Source organism: Sus scrofa, chromosome 16 (genome assembly GCF_000003025.6).
Source record: "Sus scrofa isolate TJ Tabasco breed Duroc chromosome 16, Sscrofa11.1, whole genome shotgun sequence".
Classification (NCBI taxonomy): Eukaryota; Metazoa; Chordata; class Mammalia; order Artiodactyla; family Suidae; genus Sus; species Sus scrofa.
The window spans coordinates 57,768,870-57,795,738 of NC_010458.4; the positions used below are offsets into that span (position 1 = coordinate 57,768,870).

The 26,869-nt window shown below is 34.6% G+C and overlaps 1 protein-coding gene across 1 annotated transcript in view; it reads right to left on the reverse strand.

The window, feature by feature from the left end:
- Positions 1 to 26,869, reverse strand: part of TENM2 (teneurin transmembrane protein 2) — a 3,459,878-nt gene that overhangs the window by 2,144,597 nt on the left and 1,288,412 nt on the right.

The following is a 26,869-nucleotide window of genomic DNA, read 5'->3' on the forward strand; positions in this document are numbered from 1 at the left end:
AGGATTTCTTCTCTTAACAACCTTACTATGTGCCCTTCAGCAGTGTTGTCTAGAGTCATCGTGTTATACACTACACTTTTAGTACTTCTTTAACTTAAAACTGGAAGTGTGTACCTTTAACTACCTTCCTCCACATTCCCTTCACTCCTCCCCCTCTGGTAATCTTGAATCTGTTCTCTGTTTCTATGAGTTTGGTTTGGCTTTGTTTGTTTTTCAGATTCTAAATAAAAATAAGGTGATACAGTCTGCCTCCCAGACATATTTCACTTCAGTATGATGTCTTCAAGATCCATCCAAGATAAATTTTCCTCATATTTTATCACTGGGTAGTATTCCATTGTGTATATTTACCATAACTTCTGTAACCATTCATCCACAGATGGATACTTCCTTACATTGTTTCCATGTCCTGGCTATTGTAAATAATGCTGCTATGAACATGGGGATGCAGATGTCTTTTTAAATTTGTGTTTTTTAATCTCCTTTTGGTGTGTTTCTAGAAGTAGAATTATTGTATCATAAGGTAGTGCTAGTTTATTTATTTATTTTTTTTGAAGAATCTCCCATAGCAGTTGCAGTTGTAAGGATTTACAATCCCTCCAATAGTACACAAGGGTTCCTTTATTTCCTTACATCCACACTAGCATTTGTTGTCTCTTGTCTTTTTGATGATGGCCATTCTAACAGCTGTGAGATGGTATCTCATTACAGTTGTGATTTGCATTTCCCTAATGATTAGTGATATTGTACATCTTTTCACTCATCCATTGGTCTTCCATGTATCTTCTTTAAAGAAATGCCTATTTAGGGGTTCTGTTGTGGAGCAGCAGGGTTAAGGATCTAGCATGGTCACTGCAAAAGCTTGGGTTGCTGTTGTGGCACAGGTTTGATCCCTGGCCCAGGAATTTCCACATGCGGAGAGCATGGAAAAAAAAAAAACTCCATTTAGACCATCTGGTCATTTTTTTAAATTGGGTTATTTGGTTTTTTACTATTGAATTGTTTGAGTTCTTTTTATTTTGGGAATATTAACTTTTATCAGATTTATGGTTTGCAAATGTTTTTATCCATCTTGTAAGATGTCTTTTCATTTTGGTGATTATTCTGCTGTTGAGAAACTTTTTAGTTTGTTGTAGTCCACATTATTAAATTTTTATTTTGTTATTTGTGCTTTAGTAGTCTTACCACTTTACTCATTACCAAGATCTATGTCAAGGAGTTTTATTCCTGTGTTTTCTTCTAAAATTTTCATGGTCTTAGGTAATACATTTAAGTTTTTAATCTATTTTGAGTTAAATATATCTTGAGTTTTTGTGAGTGGTGTAAGATATAGGTCCAGTTTTATTAATTTGCAAGTGAAAATTCAATTATCTCATCAAGACTTGTTGAAGAGACTGCCTTCACTCCACTGAGTATGCTTGGTTCTCTTCTCAAATTTTATTTGATAGCATATGCTTTGGTTTATTTCTGGGCTCTGGATTCTGTTCCATTTATTTATCTGTTTTTATGCCAATACCATACTGTTTTCATGACTATGGCTTTACTGTATAATTTGAAATCAGGAAGTGCAATGTCTTCTGTGTTTTTCTTCTCTCTCAGGATTTATTTGGCTATTTGGGGTCTTTTGCAGTTGCATGTAAATTTTAGGAGTTTTATCCTACTTCTGAAAAATTGCCTTTGGAATCTTGCTAAGGATTGCATTGACTCTATCAATGGCTTTTACTAGTACCCCCATTTTAACAATATCATTTCTTCCAATCCATGAACAAAAGATATTATTCCATTCTTTGATTTATTTAATCAGTACCTTATAATTTTTAGAGTAGAGATTTTTCACCACCTTAATTTTATTCCTATGCATTTTATTGTTTTGATGCTTTTGTAAATGGGGTCAATTTATTCATTTCCTTTACAGAAATTTGTTAATGTATAAAAGCGCTGCTGAGTTTTTTATGTTCACTTTGTATCCTGCAACTTCACTGAATTCTTAAATCACACCTAACAGTTTTTGGTTGAATCTTTATGCTTTCCTACATAAAAAATCATGTCATCTGAAAATGGAGACAATTTTACTTCTTCATTTCAATTCTAACACATTTTACTTATTTTTCCTGCCTGACTGTTCTAGCTAGGGCTTCATACAATGCTGAATAGGAGTGGTGAGATTAGACAATTTTGCTCTTGATTTTAGATGAAAAGCTTTCAACCTTTCACCATTGAGTATGTTGTTAGCTGTGGACTTGTCATACATAGCCAGTATTATTTTGAGATATATTCCTTCCAGGCTTAAGTAGTTTTTATCATGAATTGATGTTGAATTGTGTCAAATGCTTTTCTTGCATCTATGGGGATGATCATTTAATTATTTTCTTTCATTCTATTAATGTGATGTTGCACATCAATTAATTTTCATATGTTGAACTAACCTTGCATCCCAGGAATAAATTTCACTTCATCATGGTGAATGAGCTTTTTAATGTATTGCTGAATTTGGTTTGCTAGGGTTTTTTGAGCTTTTTTGCATTTGTATTCATCAGGAATAGTGACCTGTATGTAGTATTTTTAGTAATGTCCTTTTCTGGTTTTGGCATCAGGATATTGCTGGTCTTGTGAAATAAATTCAGGAGTATTCCTTCATCTTCAATTCTTTGGAAGAGTTTGAAAATTACTGACATTAATTCTTTTAAAAAATTTTTGGTTAAATTCACCAGTGGAATCATCCAGTTCTTGGCTTTTCTTCACTGGGAGATTTTTACTATTGATTTAATTTACTTACCAGTAATGTCTATTCAGATTTTCTATTTCTTTCCAATTCAGTCATAGTAAGTTGTATGTTTTTAGGGATTTTTCTCATTTCTCCTAGGTTGTCCAATATTTTGGCATGTAGTTGTTCATAGCAGCCTCTTATGATCTTTTGATTTTCCATTGTATCAAAGGTATTGTCTTTTTTCATTTGTAATTTTGTTGGTTTGGGTCATTCTCTATTTTACTTAGTTTAACTAAGTTCATGTCAATTTTATCTTTTCAAATTGAATAATTTTTCTATTGTTTTTCTGTTCTTTATTTTATTTATTTATGCTTCAACCTATATTATTTCCTTTCCTCTGTTAAATTTTGGCTCAGTGTGCTCTTTTTTCCTGTTCCTTTAAATGTAGAGTTAGGTTGCTTATTTGGGCTATTTCTTGCTTTTTAATGTAGGCATTTATTGTAATAAACTACTTTTGTTGCACCCCACAAGTTCTGAAATACTGTGTTTCCATTTCTGTTCATCTTAGGAAACATTTTATTTTTCCTTCAATTTACTATTTAATTCTTTACTATTCAAGAAAGTATTTGTTTCTATGGGTTTATGAATTTTCCAGTTTTGTTTTGTTATTTATTTCTACTTTCACATCATTTTTGGTATTCTGCTGTTGTTAGGATGTTCTATATGTGTCTATAAGGGCTCTTTGGTCTAAATTATTGTTCAAATCTGCTATTTCCTTATTGATTCTCTGAATGATTTATCCAGGAGAGTAGAGTGTTAAAGTCCCCAACTAGTATTGTTTTGCTGTTGATTTCTTTTTTCTTTTTTCTTTTTTTTTTTTTAGTTCTGGTTGTTTTTACTTTATATATTTAGGTACTCCAATGTTGGATGCATAAATATTTACAATTTTTACATATTCTTGATATAGTGACAATTTTGTCATTATATAATGACTTTCTTTCCATTTTTAGTTTAAAATCTTTTTTTCTGATTTAAGTATAGTCACCCCTGCTTTTCTGTAGTTACTATTTTGTTGACATATCTTTTTCCATACCTTTGCTCTCAGTCTATATATGCCTTAAAGGCTAAAGTAAGTCCCTTGTAGACAGTGTATCATTGGATATTGTTTTTTATCCATTCAGTCCGTCTATGTCTTTTAATAGGAGAATTTAATCCGTTTATGTTTGAAGTTATCATTGCTAGGGAACCCTCCTACACTGTTGGTGGGAATGTAAATTGGTGCAACCACTATAGTACACAGTATGGAGGTTCTTCAAAAAAACAAAATATAGAACTACCATATGATGCAACAATTCCACTTCTGGGCATATATCTGGACAAAACTATAATTCAAAAATACTCATGCAACCCTAGGTTCATTGTAGCACTATTCACAATAGCCAAGACATGGAAATCACTTAATCCATTCAATAGATGAATGGATTAAGAAGATGTAGTACATGTATACAATGGGATACTATTCAGCCATATAAAATAATGACATATTGCCATTTGTAGCAACATGGATGCAACTAGAGATTATCATACTAGGTAAGTCAGAAAGAGGACAAATGACATACAATAGCACTTATGTGTGCAATATAAAATATTGCACAAATTAACTTGTCTACAAAATACCAGACTCACAGACACAGGGAACAGACTTGCAGTTGCCAAGGGGGGGGGGTGGGGTGCAGAGGGATTGATGGGGAGTTTGGGGTTAGTAGATGCAAACTATTACATTTAGAATGGATAAGCAATGAGGTTTCACTCTATACTACAGGGTATATCCAGTCTTTTGCAATGGACCATGCAAGGTAATACAAGAAAAAAAAGGTGTGTGTGTGTGTGTGTGTACATATATATATATATATATATATATATATATAATATATATGATGTATGTATATATATATCAAGTTGCCATACAGCAGAAATTGGCACAACATTGAAAATCAACTGTACTTTAATAAAAAAATTAGAAATTAAAATAAAATTAATTATTGCTAGTCAAGGATTTAGTATTGCCATTTTGTTACTTGTTTTCTGATTATTCTGTATATTTACTCTTCTTTGTTTTTTATCCTGCTGTGTTTTGTGTGTATGTTTTGATGTTTTTTGGTATTTTTATGTTTGACTTTATTATGTTATTTTGTGCAATTATTACAGGATTTTCTTTTGTGGTTACAATGAGGGCTTACATAAAATATCTTAAACTTATAATGTCCCATTTTATACTGATAGCATCTTCAATCGAATTTATGAGTTTTACACTTTAAAAATTTTTTTATTGTTATTTCCCCAGCACATTTTTTTTTCCCCACATGGGGACCCAGTTACACATACATGTATAAATAATTTTTTCTCCCATTATCATGCTCCATCATAAGCAGCTAGACATAGTTCTCAGTGCTACACAGCAGGATCTCATTGCTAATCCGTTCCAAAAGCAATAGTTTGCATCTGTTAACCCCAAGCTCCCAACCCATCCCACTCCCTCCTCCTCCCCATGTGGAACCACAAGTCTATTCTCCAAGTCCATGATTTTCTTTTCTGTGGAAAGGTTCTTTTTTGCTGATATTAGATGCCAGATATAAGTGATATCCTATGGTGTTTGTCTTTTTCTTTCTGACTTATTTCACTCAGTTTTACTTCCCCTCTTCACATTTTCATTTTATAATTTACATGTTTTATACTGTATAAGTAATAAATGATTATTTTAGTTTAGTTTTACTCAGTCTTTTTTTTAACTTTTGAGCTAGAGATTTAAGTGAATTATACACACTATCATGTTATTATAGAATATAACTTTATATAATTTCCATTATCAGTGAGATTTATACTATATTTTATGTTTTTATGATGTTAATTAGTATTGTTTTAATTCCACTAAAAGAATGCCAAATCCTTTAGCTCAGCTAATAAAGAATTTGTTCAGCTTTTGTTTATTTAGGGAAATCTTTATCCTTTCTTTGTTTCTGAAGGATGGCTTCCCTTGGTACAGGATTTTTGGTTGACAGTTATTTTCTTTCAATATTTTGAATATATCATTTGGTTCTTTCCCAGATTGCAAGCTTTATGTTGCAAGTTTCATATTTACCAATGTACTTATGAGGGTTCCTTTGCATGTAACTTCTCTCTCTCTTCTCCCTTGCTGTTCTTAAAAATCTTTCTTTGATTTTTAATTTGACAATTTAATTGTAATGTATTTCAGTTTAGCCCTATTCAGATTCAATCTATTTGGGGTCATTTGGGCCTCAGGCAGCTGGATATCCATTTCTCTTCCTAGGTTCAGGAAGTTTTCACCCATTATTTCTTTAAAAATACTTTCTGTTCTTTTCTTTCTTTTCTTCTGATACAATTCCCATAATGCTAATATTGTTTCTTTCCATTGTGTCCCATAATCCCCATAACCTTTCTTCACCTTTTTAAATTCTTTTTGCTCCTGTGACTGGGTAATTTCCAATGTCCTATACTCCAAGTTGTTGATTCTTTCTTCTACATGGCCGCATCTACTTTTGAAAATCTCTATTGAATTCTTCAGTTCAGTGATTATATTTTTCAATTCTGGAATACTGCAGGGGAGAGGGGTTGTTTCATGTTGCTGTTTTCTTTTTGAATTTCTTGCTTTGTTCATGCATTGTTTTCTTAAATTTGTTCCATTATCTATCTGTGTTTTCTTATAGCTCATTAAGTTTAAACTTCCTTAAGAGAATTATTCTGAATTCTCTCTGACAGTTTATAGATTTCTATTTCTTTAGGGTTAGCTATTGGTGTGTTATTTATTTCCTTTGGTGGTGTCATTTTAACCTGATTTTTTATGATCCTTAACTCCTTACACTAGTATCTGTGCATTAATTTGAGTAATTGAGCTCCTCTTTCAGACTATATATGTTTGCTTTGGCAGAGAGTTTTTAACCAGTCAGAACGACTTGACTTACTGAGTATGTCTGCAGGTAATATCATTGTGCAGGTGGGTATTGCTATTGTGGTCTATTTTTAGGTGAGACAACTGCTTGATCTGTGAGGATGAGAATGAGAGTTGTATCACTGGCTAAAAATAGGTGGATAGGACCACTGGTTTTGTCCCCTACCAAAAGGAGGATATAGGATGGGCTCTGTGGTTTTCTAGAACTCTGGTCAAGATTCTAGACGTGCAGAACTGGGTACTGTATTTAGTAGTACATGGGGATATAAATTACCTTCCCAGCCCTGACATGGCAGCAGGAGAGGACCTAGGTTCCATACAGATTGCTATATTGGGACCCAAACCAGTCCAGAGTGTACACTTAGTTCCCTGGTTAGGTGAGGTCACCAGTTTTACTTTGCACACTGGGGGAAGCCATGGGCTGTGCTCTCTGTTCAAGTGCCACTGTACATGTGCTATTCAATGGACTATACATCTGTCTGTATGATCTCTTCACATTCCTTGGTTGGACAGGCTGTAGGCTATATTCTGCAAAAAGCAGGGCTGTGAATTAGCTACCTTGCAGCAAGAGAAGCAGCTCTAAGGCTGGTAAAAATTTTGGTTGTCTTAACTTAAGCCAACCTATACCCCAAGTTCGATGATGGAACTGGGCCACTGGCTTTGCTCTGCGCACTTTTCATCTTACATGCTGCTGGGCTGCACTGCTTCCAGGTGTTGTCTCCAGCCCTTCTGGTCAGATGGGGCCAGAAGACTATCTCCATAGCAGGTGGGGCTATGCCACAGTTCCCTTGCCTGGGCCAGAAAGAGAGGGGTTGCTCAAGATACTCTTAATTTTCCAAAGAGTCTATCTGGTTGGCAGGGGCTGTGAGCTACTCTCAGCCTTGACTATCAATTAATGACCCTGCTTGTGTGTAGAATGGGAACTCTCGCTATGTTTGGTATCAGCTTTGTTCTCAGGGTGATGAACTCTGATTGCCCACTTTGCCACTGGAGCATCACTGTGCCATAATACTTCCAAGAGTTATTTCTAGGCCTTTGGGTCAGATGGTCTAGAAGACACCCTCCACAGTAGGTGGAGCTGTGATTCAGTTCCTTGCCTGGGTGTGGGCAGACAAGCTGGCTCTGGGACCAGCAAATGTCTTGGTTTGAGGATCCAAATCACAAGGGTCTGCATCTTGCCAAGTTCCCTGGCCATAGTGCATCCCTGAATCGGATCTGCAAATGAGCAAAGCCTCTGGTTGGGATTAATACTTGGTCACTGCAGGTGTGCACTCAGTCTCCCAAGATCCGTGTCTTGGCAATGCCTTGCAAATGCCTCCCCATCTCTCTATCACAATTAAATTCTTAGTGGTCGAGCTCTGCAGATTCCCCTGCAGTCTCTGTGGTACAGCAGTGCAATATCAAAGTAGATCTTACATAAAGCTATCCACAATGCTAGGGGTTATTGGCTTTCACCCCTGGGTTCTCTTTTCCCACTGGAGGAACTGGAGGTTAGGAGAAGACTTCTCCACATGGTGTTGCACTAGCCCAGGGGAGGGGTAATGAAGTCAACATGTACCCACTTCTCCTACTCTTCTAATGCAGTCTGTCTTCATCTCTGTGGTTCAGAGGGGTGCTTTAGCCTCACCTTTATGTTCTAGAATTTTCTCAATGGTGTCTTGTTTTTGAATAGTTGTTAGTTGTTCTTCCTGTGATAGGGAATGAAATCTAAAACATTTCATTTTGGTGATGTCCCTTCCCAGGTGAAACAAATTATTTAAATTTATCTACCAATGGACATTTACATAATGTCAAACACTTGCATAAATATTCCTGTGGCTTGATAATACTGCCAACAACAATAATAATAGTGATCATTGCAATAGCTTACATTTTCAAATGCATACTATGCACTAGGCACTATGATAAATGTTTTAAATTCTCTATTTTCCTACCAATTCTTTGAGGCAAAGTGCTGTAATTGTTTCAGACAGCAAGTTGGAAGCTGGGAAATGTAACATGATTTTTCCATGTCACATAATTAGTCCTCAACAGAACAATGATTTGAACCCAAGTATGTCCAGGCCAATGCCTAGATGATTAGACACCACGCAAAACTTTCTTTAAAAAATTTAGAAGAATTATTGAGCAAAAAGCCACATTTGCTTAAACCTTCACAGCATACTAATTCAATTTTTGTCTACTCAAATATTTAGGGTCCTAATATAACTGGTGGGAGTTGCCAGTTCTGCCCCATGGCCTCATTGGCAGAAAATATAACAGCCCAGGGCGGTAAAGGGGTCTTCTCCTGCCTGAGGTCCTGGCCCAGGCTTTGCCGTCACCTTTTCCAAAGTTAAGCGTATCCCTCCTCAGGCAAGGGATACCCCCCAGTGATGGCAGAGCCTCAGGGACCTAGGCATGCCTGTGTGGCCCCAAGTTGAGCCAGAAAACACTCATTTAGTTCATGGCCTAAATTATTACTGTTTAAAAAAAAAAAGCTAGAATGTTTCAGAGAATATATTAATGAAAATGTAACCACCTATATGTAATTTTAACCCCATAATATATAGGATCATCTATTCATTTAAAAATCTGATTTTGGAGTTTCCATCATGGCTCAGTGTAAATGAATCTCACTGGTATCCATGAGGATGCAGGTTCGATCCCTGCATGGTCTCACTCAGTGGGTTAAGGGTCCAGTGTTACCATGAGCTGTGGTATAGGTCTCCGGCGCTGGCGTGGCTTTGGCTGTGTTATAGGCCAGTGGCTATAGCTCCGATTTGACCCCTAGCCTGGGAACCTCCATATGCTGTGGATGCAGCCCTAAAAAGAAAACAAATATCTGATTTTTCCACTCTGGCATGTCTTAACTCTGACTCACACATACATGTATGGAAAAGTGCTTGCAGTGCTGGGGCTGGCAAAATAATGAAACATTTTCTCTACTGTCCCTGAGCTAAAGGGTCTTATTACCTTTTTATTCTTCTTAGGCTATAATTTTGTCATTTGGAAATAATGGCCCTATTTATTGACCCCCAAAATAGATTTTTTTTTCCTATTAAGGAAATTCCCTTCCTTAAAATTTTGAAAATAAGTAATTTAAACCAAATTGCATGTGATTTCAAAGGCAGTTATAACAGAAAAAGGTTGACTTTAAATTTCTTGAAGAAAAGGTTGTAGAAACATTGGCTCATCAGGCTCATAAAGGAATTCCATTTCCTACACTAGAACTGGCAACAATGTTATACAAATGAAGTGTTCATGTACATAGTGTATCGAGCTTTTCAGAATCATAATATTTGGAATGTCTGTGATGCTCTCTCCCTTAAAAGTACTTTAACAAACAGCTATAATTGTAAAGAGCTTTAGGATCCTTAGGGATGAAAAGTATTGTATAAATGTGCCATGTAACCATGACTATTACTTCTGTACATTGCTGCATAAATTATCAGAAAATGAGTAAATGGATTTCATTCTCAGGCACTTGAATGTTAATTGGAAGGAAAAATCTTCTTTCACCAGTTTGGAGATGACAATTATATCACAGTCTATTTGCTTTTGCAGGTATTCACTCTTTGTTAATCTTGACAGATTATAACCTCAGGTGCACTCCGTGTCTGGAAGTCTCTGTGTGTATCTTGACACAAGGTTTAGTGTCAATTCCAATGTTCAGTCTGCTGTGAAGACATTCTACAGTATCTCTGGCCTGGCTGTATATCACTCTTGTACATGTACCTAGATTCTGCTGAAGCAGAGAATCTCATCCAAGTGCTTATTACCTCACTGAGCAGCCCTAATGCTTTCTGAGTTTTGTTATTGTTTAGTAAGGTTTTCAATATAGAAATTTAAAATAGCACATTACCAATTTTTAAATATATATATATATATATATAAGTATATATATATATATAGTGCTTACACTTTTATTGAGTGGTGAGTTTATTAACAGTTCTTTCTTAGTAACACACCAACTATATGTTGTTGATTCTAGTCATTTAATTCTTATTCCAGAAAGCTTAATTTTGAAACCATAGGACCTGGTATTTTAGGTTCTTGTATTTCCAGGTATGAGACTATGTCAAATCAACATAAGGCTTGCCTATTTTAAAGAGATTTTTTAAATTTTCAGAAGTACTATTAATTTTCCTGTCCTTCAATACCAATACCCAGAAAGCCATGCAGTTAATTCTTTTTAAAATCTCTCTATTCCATTCCTTACTATATATATATGTATATAGTCTTTTTAGGCCCCCTCCTGTGGCATATGGTAGTTCCCAAGCTAGGGGTCAAATTGGAACTACAGTTACTGGCCTAGCACAGCTACCGCAACTTGGGATCTGAGCTGCACCTGTGACCTACACCACAGCTCACAGCAATACCAGATCCCAGACCCAGTGAGCAAGGCCAGGGATTGAACCTGCATCCTTATGGATATTAGTCAGGTTTGTTACCACTGAGCCATCACAGGAACTCCTTGCTTTTTATATTGATCAATGCTAGTTTTTAACCCAGCATGGACTTCACAACCATCTCATGCTTCTACTATGGGTCAAGAAATTCAGTTCTATTTCATTTAAATAAGGGTAAACCCCCTCTCTGTGGCAGGTTCACATCTGAAATATTTTTCTTGAACTGTCAGTTCTGTTGCAACCTGACCTTCCTGAGAATAACTCTGGCTTCTGGTGTTTTGTTTATAAGGTATATCCAAGGCTGGGCAGATCCTATGGATGAGTAAATCAGGCTTGGCCTAATACAACTGACACCAGTTGAGATTTTTAGGTATTCAAAGGTAATGGTGGCTAATGGAGATTACTGTCATGTGTGAGTGAAAATTTTGATTTGCTAAAGTATCTAATATATAAGGAAGTTCAGAAATTCCAAGTTCTGAAATCATAACTTATACATTTAGAAAATAATAGCACTGCACAAACACTTCTTTGCACAAGATTTGGTCTGAAATGGGAAGTAACGATGGCTTTCCCCTTCCTTGGTTTCTGGAGCGCCTCTACCTCCATTACTATTTTGACACCCCTCTTTCTCTTTGCTTGAAGGTTTCTTATGGCTCCCCTTGTGGGTTCTTCATGAACCCAGAAATTTCCCACCTTGGCACACTTCCTCTCAGGTTGACTCCTGCAGGCGCACCCCTGGCTGGTGATAGGCCACTCCCAACCGCTACCACTTTAGTTAAGTAGGTAGCACTCTGAGTTTGAACTATTCTGATGGTCCTCAAACGATTCACTTTTTCTCCAGTTTTTCTCTACTTTAATATAACCTTCCCACAAGTGACAGGTTAATCTTCCCCTATAGTAGCTTTCATTGTATCACTATCTTGCTCAAAAGCCTTTAATTGCTTTGCATTTCATAGAGGAAGAGATTTAAAATCTCATATTAATAAATTCTAGCCCATCACAAGGGCTTACCATGGCCCAATCACTGTAACTAAGTGCTTTACGTGCATTATCTCATTTAATTATCACATTGAGGTAGATATTATTACCCTTATTCTATGGATGAAGAAACTGAGGCTAATCTCCCAGTGACCTCATTTTACATAATGAAAAAATATATATAATCCTACAGTGGCCTGGAATCATATGTTTAAAAGGAAGGGGAAAAAAAAATCTCAATTTCTATCACAGTTCTGTCAATCACTAGCTGGGTACATTTTAGAGACTCACATAAACTTCTCTAAGCCTCATCTTCATCATCTAGAAATGAAAAAAAAATATCTATCTCTCAAGGTTATTTAGGATACAATGAAATGATTTAAGCATAGTATTCTCCTAATGTGGGTTGAAATTATTAGCTGAAAACAAACTGGATCCTCGCATCTCCTATGAAATTCAATGTCTATAAGGAATGTGCAATTACATGTATGTTTGGCGGAACCAGAAGTTACCTACATAGTGTGATTCCAGGGATGCTCAAATGGCCACCTTAGTCCTCCTTCACTTATTCATTCAGTATACACATTTATGAGTGCATGCTGCATCCCAGATACCACATTTATGGGAGAGACAAACATGAAGGCTGACTATATGTGTATGTCACAAAATTATAGGAGGAGGAAGAGTATGTTTATGGGGGAAGTAGTTTTGGACTTGTTAATATTTGTGATACATCCACTGACATCTAAGAGGACTATCCTAAAAGGGAGATGGATATAAAGTTACATGGTTCTGAAGAAAAGCTGGGCTAGATAGGGAAATATGGCCATCTATTGCCTTTGTATTTTATACAAAGCCATAAGACAGGATAAGAAAAATTGAGGAGTCTGAGAAATAGAAGGACATACAGATCAGAACTCTGAGGAATTCCAACATTTCAAGGTTAGGAAGGAGGAGGAGCCAGAAAAGGTGAAAGAAAACAAAGGCAATGAGGCAGGAGAGAGATCAGAGTGTAGTGCTAAGGAGGTCATTTTCAACTGAATTGAAAGCTTCAGAAGGGTCAGGTAAAGTGTGCATTGACAATGGATCTTTGCATAAGGTGGTAAAGTTTCTGGCAATCTTAGAAAGTCTTGATGAAATGTGGGGGCAAAACATAGTGCAGCCACCATATTACTGATTTTGGAAACTCCCATCTTTCCAACACTATACCCTTTAAACTGCTTTTTGATATCTATGGTTCATTCTGGCACAGACACACACAAAAAAATCATAGAAAACTGCAACAATCTAAAAGGCCATGAGAGCAGTAAGGATCAAAAGAGAATTTTTAGCTATCTGGCTGGAGAAGGTGGAGTTGAGGTCACGGGTAGAAGGAAGGGCTAAAAAGGCCTGGTGAGGCTAAAGACAAAATCTTGCTATATTTTTGTCAAGACACTGACCTGGTTTTAGTTTCCTGAAGTTTTCATAAGTGCTAAAATGTGTCTCATTTCATGCTAGTATTGAAAGAGCCTCTATTGTAGAAATCAAACAGGAGAGACAAAGCTTCCTTAAAAGTTTGATTCCTCGGGGAAAATAGCTAATCAGCAAAATAGCATTTTCCTTTTTCCTAGAGTGCCAAGTATGCTGATTTGATTTCTAAATGCTACGGGAACCATCAAAATGCTGATGAAATCAACCACACACCCAGTCTTAGGGACAGTCCTTGGGCCCTGAAGTGAGAAGCAGGGGAAAAACAGTCTTGTTCAAAAAAAATTTCCCCCACCTTTTACTCTTCTTTTGAAATACTTCACTGGTATGCTTATTTATTTCTGAAGAGCATCAGTTACCTGTTGCACACTGTTCAAATGCTAAGGACATAGCAGTCATACACAAGTTACCTACTCCCAGGTTGCTTCTATTCTGGTGGAAGAAGGTAAAAAACAGTACTTCAGAAAAAATTAATCATGCATACCCCAAATATCTTACTCTATGAGTATAAATGAGTGAGTGCACTTACCTATAATTCATTAATGTTTATTTTACTTTAGGTACTATTTTGGGGTCCTATTATCCAGCTGACAGTCAGAACAGGGATAAAATGGAAATGGGAATAGGGATAGCTGTTTTAAGGGTAGGAGTAGGCAGATTTTGGAAAAGATTAGAAAAATGACAGAATAAAGACTTCAGGTCATTTTTGATTATTCATAGAAGTTAAAAGTGACAATTAAAATTTTTTTTTTTTTTACTTTTTAGTCTTTTTGTCTTTTTAGGGCCACACCTGTGGCATATGGAGGTTCCCAGGCCAGGGGTCCAATCGGAGCAGTAGCTGCCAGCCTATGCCATAGCCACAGCAATGCCAGATCTGAGATGCATCTGAGACCTACACCACAGCTCACAGCAAGGCTGGATCCTTAACCCACTGAGTGAGGCCATGAATGGAACCCTCATCCTCATGGATGCTAGTCAGGTTCGCTAACCACTGAGCCATGACAGGAACTCCAAAAATGCCGGTTTGGAATCACAGTTTAAGTTTTAAGGGTTTGAGGTAAATATGATCTTACTAATGTCCTGCTTCTGCTAAAATTTTGTGAAGCTAGTATACATTCAACATACCAACCTCTTTTCACTTGATATAGACTCAGTTTGCCCAAGACAATGAATGAGCGGGATAAATACCAAATGACACCTATAATAATAATTCACAATCTTTACCAGTGAAGAAAATAAGGTGTCTTCTCTTCCAAATATTTCACAATGAACTGATCAAACATTCCTAGAATCAGTAGAAGCTCTGCAACAAGACCCTGTGTCTGAATATTAGTAAATGCTTAGCATATTTTCAAATTCTCCTTCCTTCCAGATTTGCATGTTGAGAAAGTGATTTATGAAATGACTAATGCAATGAAGACTTTAACCCAGTCTGGCAAACAAGAAAGCTAATTAGTGGCAGTAATTTACTTCTGGTTGGAAATTCACAATTTGCTGGGTCATGACCTATAATTAATATATTTTCTGTGTTTCTTTCTCTAAGATAATTGATGGTGCATATTGAGTGTTGCTTTAGGAAAACTTATGTCTTAAATGCAATTAAAATTAAATCATAATTTTGTGTAGGTAAATTATGTAAGACATTTCAAATCAAAGAATCTTCAAATTAGTGTCTCATAATAACAGTAGAAGACTTAAATGTCTTATTTAAACTTACACTGAATAAACATAACCTTATAGGAAAAAAAAAACCTTTTTTTTCCTAAAATGACATTAAATATATAGCCATAACACCTTAAGGCTAAAAAGAAAACATTTGCCCAAGTTATTAATTAGTGTAGAGCATTAAACAAAATAAGATAAACTATTATTTGAGGTATTGAGAAAATTACTGTTTAGTTATTAAGAAAATTTTAGAATAAGAGATAAATTAGTATAAACGTACACTCCATGCCTAGAATATTTTTATACTAGCTTCATCTTTTTCATTAAAAAAGAAAATATTCTTGAAACAAAATCATATCCTATGCCCTTCCCACAGAGGCAATTATTATCATTAATTTAGCTGAGTATATTTTTATAAATTATACATATATTTATACATTATAGATCTATTCTACATATATATTTTGTAAGACTTTGCATGGATAGTTTTCTAGTTTATACATTATTCTATAGTTTCCTTTATAACAACATTATGATTCTAGAATCTATCTAAATATGTATAATTTGCAGTCTAATCAAAATTACGGTTTTGAAACCTATCAGTATTTTGTGTTTCCATGTACTTCTATTCCTACTAATTAACACACTTTCCCATTTATACACATGCACACTTTTAACCTACCCATTATGCAAATTATGGATATTTATATGCTTTTCTTTGTTATTTGCAACTATGTCATAATCAACATTCATGTACACATCCCTTCTGTGAATTTTTCTTTTTTTTGTCTTTTGTCTTTTTAGGGCTGCACCTGGGGCACTTGGAGGTTCCCAGGCTAGGGGCTGAATCTGAGCTGTAGCTTCCTGCATACGCCATAGCCACAGCAATGTGGGATTTGAGTCACGTCTGTGACCTACCCCACAGTTCATGGCAATGCTGTATCCTTAATCCACTGAGTAAGACCAGGGATTGAACCCACGTGCTCATGGATACTAGTCAGGTTCATTACCCACTGAGCCATGACGGGAACTCCAAATTTGTTTCTTTAGAGTGTAAACATAGAAGTGGAATTTCTGGCCATGTCCATTTTCAATTTTACTGATAATGTCAAATTGTTCACCACAGTGTTTATTCACATTCACGCTCCTACAAGTAGACTTGAAAGTTCAAAGACATTGCCAATACTTGATACTGTCCTATTTTAAAATGGTCAGTTATCTATAGGTGGAAAATAGTATCTTATTGTATTCATTTATTTGTACAGATGTTTTGTTTGTCTCTGACCATTATTAATGCTAAGAATTGCTTCCTAACTTAATATGCTATTTGACTTTCTTTTTTGAGGCTTGCCTGATCATAATCTTTGGTTCATTTGTTGTTCTTGTTCTTTTACTTCTTTTATCTAATATGCATTTTATGGAATGATTAGCCTTTCCAAAGCATCTTAAAAAGAAAAATATCTTTTATAAATTAAAACCAATAAAACCAATATGAATAATAAGAAGTAAATATACACATTTTCATTTAACCTTATCTGCTTGCCATTCTGCCCAGATCCTATTTAAGAGTGCTTGCCAACTTTGAAGATTTTCTAGAAACAGGGATTCATACTACAAGTAGTTTGGTATTTGCTAAAGTCCTTGAAACAATTTTGTTTAGAACCTAGGGGCTTTGCACAGGAATTATCCTGTCATTTTCAAATATGCCCATAGCAGCACTGACTTTACTTCCAGCAGTCCCTTTTAGAAGGCTCTAACCAAGTGAAATGTGGCATGTGTTAAAGTGATGGGTAAGAACAGATTCATTGCTCTTAAATAACATCATTACTTTGTAGGAACTAAACCTTGTATAAGGGTTCCCTGAAATCAGATCTTCACAATAAATCTTTCACAACTCTCTATGTGGTATCCTCATGACTACTGTGAAGATGCAATTCCAGGGACATCTGAGGGCACATAACAGGAATTTCTAGAATGGGTTGAGGGAAAGAAGGCTGTTGATATGGTTAAGGGATATAATGACAAAGTAAAATAGACATATAAGAAGTAAACTAAGGGTTTGACAAATCATCATATATGCGTGTGTGTATTCATACATATATACATGCATGTATATTTGAATATATATATGTGTGTATGTACGAGGATACATATATGGTTCTAAAGACTTGTTCAGTACAGCACTAATTACCAGCAAAGGGTTAAATAAGTCTATAGTATACACATCCAAATTTATTTCATTTACTCAAATGAATCATTATTTATATAATCTAACTGTAAAAACTTCTTTTAGGTAAATGGTGTCAATATGGTAAATAGGTAATATTTACATAACCTCAGTAGTGCACTAGGTACTGCAAAATTGATGAAATTGGAGCAAAACTGTAACTTTCATATTTATCCAACTAAAGATAAGATTTTCCAAACTCTGGCTACTGTATTTTTACACACTAGAAAAAAAAAAAAAAACAATCTCTATGGAGGCTGCTTTCTAAACATGAAAAGATTAAGTTTAAGGTTTTATATGTAGACAGTAACTGCATAGGTTCTAAGACTGTGAGAATTAAAAAAAAAAAAAAAGTGAAGTGAGAAGAAAACCGGAAGTATAGGTAGTAACAATGCCTTTCATTTTTGGGAAGTAATGGAAATCATTGAACTCAGATTCACATTAGAGAGTTGAAACAGAATTTTGAACACGTTGTCATGAAAATCAATTAAATAAATATTTATTAAGTCAGCTATTTATCCATTCTAAGGTCATCCCTAATTCATTAGTTTAATAAGTCAGTTGCTTTGTAAAATAACAATAAAAATATTAATAATATTAACAACAGGACATATTTTAAAATCCTGAAGCGAACCACCTGAAGTTGTTTTCAGATATATATGTTTTATAGATACTTACCTCTTAGTGGAAGTTGATGATGTAAGTTTTCATTTCCACTTTTCAGTGAGGTTGAAAGTGGGAGTAAGTATAATTTACACAGAAAGAAAGATATAGCACAAGGATGCTAAAATTTGGTTGGGTGAAGGAATAATCCCTAAGCAGCAATGAAATCAGATTTAAAGGTTATTTTTTTAAAAAACACTACATTTGCCCTTTACATGAACTTTTATTATTCTCATAAAATATTATAAATATCTTATAAGACATATAAGAAGAATAATTTGGAAAAAGGTGGGGAGTACGCAAGTTCATCCACTGAAATGGAACCCTGATACAATACCATCTATTCTTCTACATTTTTTTTTGTGTGCACATATATGGGGATACTTTAACATGGGATTTTATAAACATTATGTTTTGTAATTTGACATTTTAAAATATATACACACATGTGCACACACACAATATTTCCATGTCAAAATTTAGTTTTGCATCATACTGTTAGTGAATGCTTGTACTTCACTGTAAATCATATTATTATGTTATATAATCCATTTCTTTTGCAAGTTTCTTGTTTATTTTTATAACCAATGCTTTAATATGTGTATTTATATATCTTTGTACAATTTTCTTTTGCAAGTTTCTTGTTTATTTTTATAACCAATGCTTTAATATGTGTATTTATATATCTTTGTACAATTTTCTTTGTACAATATCTTTGTACAATATATCTTTGCTAGTTTCCTTGTACCAAATATGTATAGTTTTACCTCTAATATGCTAGTCAATTTCTCAAAACCATCTATGAATAAATTAAGACAGAAACTGAATGTATTAAAAAAGAAACTTAAATTTCAGTTTATTTGACTTTCAATTATGTGGGAACCAAGGTAAACAGTTTTCCAAAAGTATATATTTTAAATAAATATACGTAATGCCAGCTTGGTAGCATGGTCATTTTTGGAAAAACTTGTGTCTGATATTATTCCTGAAAATGCTTATTAGTTATCAATAATAACTAAAGGATATATTACAATATGAAATAAAAAGTCTTGGGCATCATGGAGCCAGAAGGGATGGCAACTCAAATGAAAAAGAAAACCATAATCTACACTTGTTGAAATCCAGTTCTGGTGAGTAGGTAAATTTAGGCATACGTTCCTATAGTCAACTTGTGAATCTAAGATCTGATTCAATATTACTTTATAAGGTTTGGAGCAAAGTTGAATGTCTCATAAGCACTGAACATTTTTAGGCTCTTTTTGGGTGTTTTACTTTCATTTGGGTTTTTATAAGACCTACCCCATTTAAGTCCTACTAATTGCCATTTCAGGGAGTTAAAATAATTTATATTAGTCATAAATGTGAGGAGTTTCCAATCAACAGAGTACAGATCCATCCCATGGGCCGGTTCCATTGCATGCTTTATAATTCACACAGAATTAACTGAAGTGTGAATTACTAAATCAGAGGAGACCTGAAGCAAAGAAGCATTACACAAAAGCAATACTAAATTGAAAGAGTTTTGTGCTTTATACCAGTGCTATTTGGTGTGCCATTAAATCCAGAAAAATCAGGGAATATACAGTCTAAGACTCTTAAGTTATATCTTTTCTTTGCTAAAAGCAAACTTTTTAACATTGGATAAATAGTTGAGTCTTGGTATCCTCATCTGTAAACTACCTACCTATTCAATCTCAGTGTCATGAGAACCAAATCCGTGTGCACTCAAATAAAAGTACATCAAAATTCTTAGTAAACAGTATTATAAACACTGTTACAATACCCTACTTACAATTCATTACAAAAAGCAATGCAATTTATTTAATTAAAAACTTATAAAATGGCTGAAAAGTTGACACCTGCAACCTGAGATCAAATAACAAAATCTGATGTCAGAAGTTTGCATGATATTCTTTCTTTTGGAAGAAATCTCTCAGTCCGTCAGACTGTCAGTTAAGAGTAGGTAATTTTATTGAGTGCTCTCTCTGCCAGGATATTGAATTCCCTCACCCATCTCAAAAGCTCTGTGTTATCTTTCACTGCTACCTCTCCTTTGTGTTCCATGCCTATCAGTTATGAAAAGGCATGGGGCAGCCTCTGTTGCTCCTGACTTTGCTGTTCTGGACCCATGAGCTCAGCTGTATTTCATTTCCTGTCCTTGATGTCAATGAGATTGCTAATTCTATCGTTGCAAAAAGAGCATCGCTCCAACCACTTTCAAGGTGTTTCTGATCCTTACAACCAAAATAGCCATAACTAGCGTATTTCTGGCTTAACTTCTCCATGTGCAACCCAATTTATACAGAAACTGTACTATTTGCTTTGGGCTCTTCAATATCCTCTATCTTTCTTTGCTTGTGTATCACTTTTTTATCTCCATATTTTGAAACTGCAGTTCTTCCTTAAAAGCTCATTGCTTTAAAGAAAACTTGTCTCTGTCCACCAGGCTGTCAGATTCTACTCTGTTTTGTTTTTGTTTTACCTCTTTCATGATGCTTCCCTACTTCCAATATTTTGTCTTTGGCTGTATTACAAGACTTATGTCATCCTTTACCCATTGTGGATCCCTCACTTTCGCACACTAGAGAGTTGGGTACTTGTGAGCAGGGAATGGCTCTCACTCATTTTTAAAACCTCCCATGTAACATGGTATCCTGCTCCTTCTAAGGAAAGATATTTGTGAAAGAAACAAATGCATAATCAAATGAAAGAAAGAGAACTACGCAATGTATTATAGGACATCTTCTAGAAAAAGCTTGGAACACTGAAAATGTCTTACTAGGAAAACTTTAGGCTGAAATAAGTGAGGATGTGTTGCTAATTTTGGAAGTCCTACTTAAAAAAAAAAAAATTTGTAACATCTTCTTTTTTACTGTTCATTTCACTGTTTTGGTGAGCACAAGTCCCTATCAGAAGCACTCTGGGACACCAGCAGATGATGAGACCCTAACAATGAACCCAACATTAATTTAAAAAACACATTAGTGCAGTCTCAGTTCTGCTTTTGGGCAACATTTCAAAAAGGCAGCTTATAAACCTCCAGCAATTCACTGATGAGGCAAATCTGAATGAAAAATTGATAACTAGCTGTGATATAGCCAGTTGGAGCAACAACAAGAACAAAGAAAGACATTTTAAAAGTACCAGATAAGTGAATCTGGATATTATATTGACAATTAAGATGGCCAACATTATCATTATTCATCATTCCCAGTTGAATTTTCACAGTAGGTGATACTGTTCAGTTGAAGGAACCAATTTATTCACTTCAACTCAATTATTCATAAATTCTGTCTCACTAAGGAGACATATGAGAGTCAATGGAATGATTAAATCTAGATGTTGAGACCAAATTTGATATTATATTATTGAGTTGTAAGGGACCTCGGAGGGCCATTTTTTCTGTTTCCTTCCCACAGAAAGAGTCTCTTCTGCAAAGTCCTTGGCAGGCCCTTGCTAACCTCCAGATAGTCAAATTACTGGAATATTTTATCTTTCAGACTTCTTCTCAGACTTCACCTAAGGACTTCCCTGATCAGGCCTTCTAAATCAGAGCTCCTTTGGAATAATTTAACATGGCATTGTTCTCTTTTATTTTTTTCATTCATGCTTATTGTACAGTATACCATTCATTCATTAATTTTGTTGTTTATTGTTTCTGTCTACCCAACCAGAATGTAATATCCAAAATAATAAGGATCTTGTTTAGATTGTTCACTTATGTATATAAATCATCTAGAACAGTTTCAGGCATACGGCGGGAATTGTATTGATATACACTACGTATTGTTGAATTAAACTAAGTATCATTTAAAACCCAGTCATTATTTTCCAAGGCAGTTCTCTCTACTCCTAGAGATTTCTGCTTGAAATCCTTTCTAGTTTTGGAGCTAGACTCTCATCCTATGGCTTGTCCAGTAAGATCTAGTTCAGGTTCCCCTAAACAAGGCTACTTACTCTATCTTAAGGTTGATCATCCTACTATTTGAAGACTCTATCTGAGTCAGTCAATAAGGTAATGAGCTATAATCTTTTATCAGTCCCTATGCTACCCACTGAGACTTTTGTTTTCTAACAGATGAAATCGTGGAGTTCCTGTTGTGGCTCGGTAGCAATAACTCTAACTACCATCCATGAGGATGCAGGTTCAATCCCTGGCCTTGCTCAGTGGGTTAAGGATCAGACATTGCCATGAGCTGTGGTGTAGGTCGCAGACATGGCACAGATCCCACGTTGCCGTGGCTGTGGTATATGCCGGTGGCTTGGGCTCCAATTCGACTCCTAGCCTGGGAACCTCCATATGCCGCAGGTGCAGCCCTAAGAAGATTAAAAAAAAAAAAAAGTTGAAATTGTTTTTGAGACATAGTACTTGCAATGTTGCCAAAGCAGCGATTCCCACCTTTCTTGAGTCTGTGGCCTCAAGTATTGTGAATTCCATGAAGATGAAAATGTCATCATAAAATTATACATGCAACTGAAAGTTTACATACAATTTTAGGAGATTCTCGAATACCCTCAAATCTGTGTAAAGACCCCAAATGATAAATAAGATGTTTCACACTATAATCCCAGTGCTCAAGGAGCCCTCCCGCTGCAGATGGGCAACAGCCTTCCCTGTCTCCTCTTCCCTTTGCTTCAACAATTGCATTCTGTTGCCCATATGGTTTAGAACCTAAATGATGAACATCTTTCTCAAGGAAGACAGGAGCACAAACTGCAATTTTCAGCTGTGAATTTTCAATAGCAAATCAAATCCACTGGTTTATATTCCCAAATCATTTGGCAAAAAAATATTTTTCATAATTCAGAAAACATAATTCTGCTAACCATTGTCAGGGATATTTTTCCTCCTGTGACTTTAATTCAGTGATATGACATATAACAAAATTGCATTTACATCCTCTCTATACTCTGTTCCTGATTGTTTCCTTTTAACAAACTCCCCTGAGAGAAAATTCATTTGTTTTTGGTTTGCAGTGTTTCCAAAGGCAAGATATGTAGACCTTGATAGCTTACTAAGTGATACAATTTTCTATAGGCAACACACAAAAATAAAATGATTTGTTTTAACTCACAGTCATTACAGGCACTGCCTGTTGTATTTCTCTCTATAGCAGAATTAAATAGATGTTTTTATTCTGGCAGAAATCTCACTCCCCCCCACCCCCACTTTTGCTTTTGTCTCTCTTCTGAGAGGGATGAGACCTTCTCTGTCAACTCAGAAGCTCTTACTGTCACTAGGCAGAAAGAAAGCACCTCTCTGTGTATGAGGACTATCGTCTGCCAATAGATTTGCCTGTCAACCACCCAAAAGCACTGTCACTCAGTGTCAAAGCACTAACAACAAAGCAATTATCCACATAAAAAAAGAAAGAGAATCAGAAGACCCAAGTTATGTAGATAAAACAGAGCCAGTGAAAAATATAACAAGTGCCTCTGAAAGCTAAAGTGTGGCTCCCTTCCTCCTAAAATGCTGCCACATCATCTGTAAAGCCTTCCTGATTTTTAAAATTTAAAGCCTGGCAAATTCTGATTATTTTGTGAGACATCAACAAATAATTTCCAAGGAATGTATATCTTTTTCTATTCATATTTCTATTTTACATGTAGGGAAAAATAACACATCACTATCAATTAAAATTCAGACAAGTCTAGGGCTCAATTTTTAAAAGCCAAGGAGTAGCAGCAGCCTTAGAAAGAAAGGCTGCCACACAGGGAATACTTTCAAATGGACCAGAGAATTGGAAGCAGGAAAGGAGCAACTGAGTATTCGAGTGTGATGAGGCTAGGCAAAGTGCATCAAATACTCTAATACTAAATAAAGATAAATTTTAACCTATAGGCTACTAATAAGCCTTGTGGGTATGAATCAGAAATTCTAACTCAAGTTTATATCCAAATATGGTGGAATAATAGTGGCTGCTTAATGAACTAAATTTTCTCCTGGGTTATGCAGTTACTTATTAAAAAAAAAAAATCCTACATTGATTCAAGAACTATTTATTAAGCATCTACAATGTTCCAAAAACTGCACTCAAATTTTGGTGTGCAGTGGGGAAAATTAAACCAATCTTAACTGTTGTGAGGAGAGTCTACTGTTAAAGACAGAAGGAAGTATGGAGATGAAAAGATACTTCTTGAGCAGGGTTTCAATATGATTCAGCTCTCCTTTTGATTCTGTCTGTATTTGATTTGTCCTGTGCCTTTGGTCAAGTCATTTTTTTTCTCTGGAGAAAATTTCCATGTTTTGTAAAATAAATAAGATGGGCTAATATATTTTTCTCTAATTTCATTTTGTTCTAAATAAAAGCCCAATGATTCTATTTCATGACTTCTAAGTTTTCTTCCTATAACTCACATTCATATTTCACACAGGTGGGTAACATGATCTACCAGAAGCTACAGTACTGAAAATAGTTTTTAAACTTTTTCCCCTCTGAAATCTATAATTTTTCACTTAAGTCTGCTATCATCATCATTATAATATGATTACTTTATCCAAATTCTGGAATTTATAGAATATAATTGGAACATTTAGTATAAAAAATAAAATTGATAAAAATGCCTAAATTATTCAAAATCTTAACAGTTGTGGACAGTGGAAGGGATGATAAATGACCATTTAACTAAATTCAGTTTTAATTGAAATCTTTGGAGACTTGTCAGTGTGCTACCTTACGATGAATGTATTATTAATTCAGAAATGTTTATCTTCTGGATATTTATCTTATAAAATATGAAAATATGATATTAGAATAAAAAATTATACAATGCTATAAATTTTCATTTTGGTTCTCTTGGATAAGTCCTATATAAGTTTTAAATGATTGATAATCATGAGACTATGAGACTGAAAGTCAGAGTTAGTAGGAATATTTTAGTTTTGGATGAAGAACAAAATTTAATATTGTTATCAAAAATTAATAAGATTTAACAAGGTTTTTTAATAGAAAGGAGAAAATGTTTAAGAAATTCAAAATATTATAGAACACATAGTTTATGCTACAAGTCTGGATTATCTTACTTGATATTGAAAAGTAACATATACAATATATTCATGAGTGAAACTATAGGGAGAAATATAAAATATTTTTACACAGAAATGAAAATATAAATGATAGTTTTTTAAAATTAATTCATTTCTTTAAAAATTTATATTTATTTTCACGTTCTCTGCTGATTATCAACATATTCGGTTTGGTAGCTCTGCTTTAAAGTAAAGCATGTATTCTGCCTTTCAGAATAAAAACAGTAAAATGGAACAGGGATATGAAAATATGTGACTAAGTCTTATCTAAGAAAAGTGTTCCTATCAGGAAATTCCATACTCACTTTGCTAGAGTTTTAGAGTAGCCAAGAGTCATTATGTTTTTTTCTTCTTCAAAGTAACATCAGATGTTTGGTAAGGAACTGTGAATCCTAATTTCTGGATGGGAATACTAACTTTAATCTAGTTTTCCAAATAAAAAGTTGACAGGATGGGGAAGAAACAGTGATTTTCAAGAAGGATCAGATTGAAGGTATAATTTTGTACTGAATAACCTCAGGACCACTGGACTATATACTTTCCCTTACCATAGGCAGTTTTATTTTATTTATCTTTGATTCTTTATCAGCCAGCACAATGCTGGCACATGGTTCAATATGAGCTACATATTTGTCACAATGAAATTAGTTAAATTGACGCTGTAAATAAGAAGGCTTTGGCATCAGTACAATTTCTGTTATCAAAGTAACTCTTTGAATTGATCACATCTATGGTAGTTAGACTACCAACTCTCAAATCATACGTCCGGTATTTGATAGGAACAAACATGCCAAATATTTAAATATCTCAGATGAAGTATATAACTTTCTTATTTTGCATAGTTCAGATTAAAAAGGAACACATACACACACACAATACTCACTACATTTGAAATGGTTACTTATATTTTAACATTTGCATTTATGGACAATTCTGGAGGAACATAGAAAAAAATTTTAGAATGAAAAGTTGTCTTTATTTTCTTCTCTTTCTAAGGTACTGAAACTTATTTTCAAATTACCAATGGAGACAGTGCTATATTTTTCCTGGTGGAATCATAGGGCTATAAAATATTTTTTCCATATTTTATGTATTATTGTAAATTTAGTACAGTTATTACATTTCAAATTGAGAAAAAATCATTTTTAAATTAATTCCAAATTTTATAAAAACTCTACATCTCCATTGGTATGGTAATAATGATAATGATGTTGATAATAAATGCCTATCTAGCCTTATTGGACCCTATTCAAAAAGCTTTACACATCTTAACCCACTTAATTCTAATAGCAACTTTATGAGGCTCTTATTTCCATTTTGCAGATGAGCAAACTAAGGCTAAGCAACTGGACTTAATCATACAACTAGTAAGGACAGAACTGGAATTTGATCTGATGCATTCACTTCCAAATTCTAAGCTCCTAACCTCTTAATCAGTAGACTAATGACGTTAGTATTAATATCTTATATGTATGTATACATATGTGTAAATGTTATAAACACATTATATATGTATATATGCTACATGTACACACATTATATATGTATGCATGTTACATATATATATATATGTTTTATGAACACACACTTTATATATAGTAATTATATTATTTCCTGGTGCCTAGACTGAGAACAATATAATTTTTTAAAATTCTAAGAGAAAAAATGAGTAGTTTTAGATAAAATGACCCTGCCAATTTAAATTGTGAAGCAATGAATATCCAGGATAAGTATTTCTCTTTGCACATATTCATTCTGAATGACTGGCTTGACAAAATGC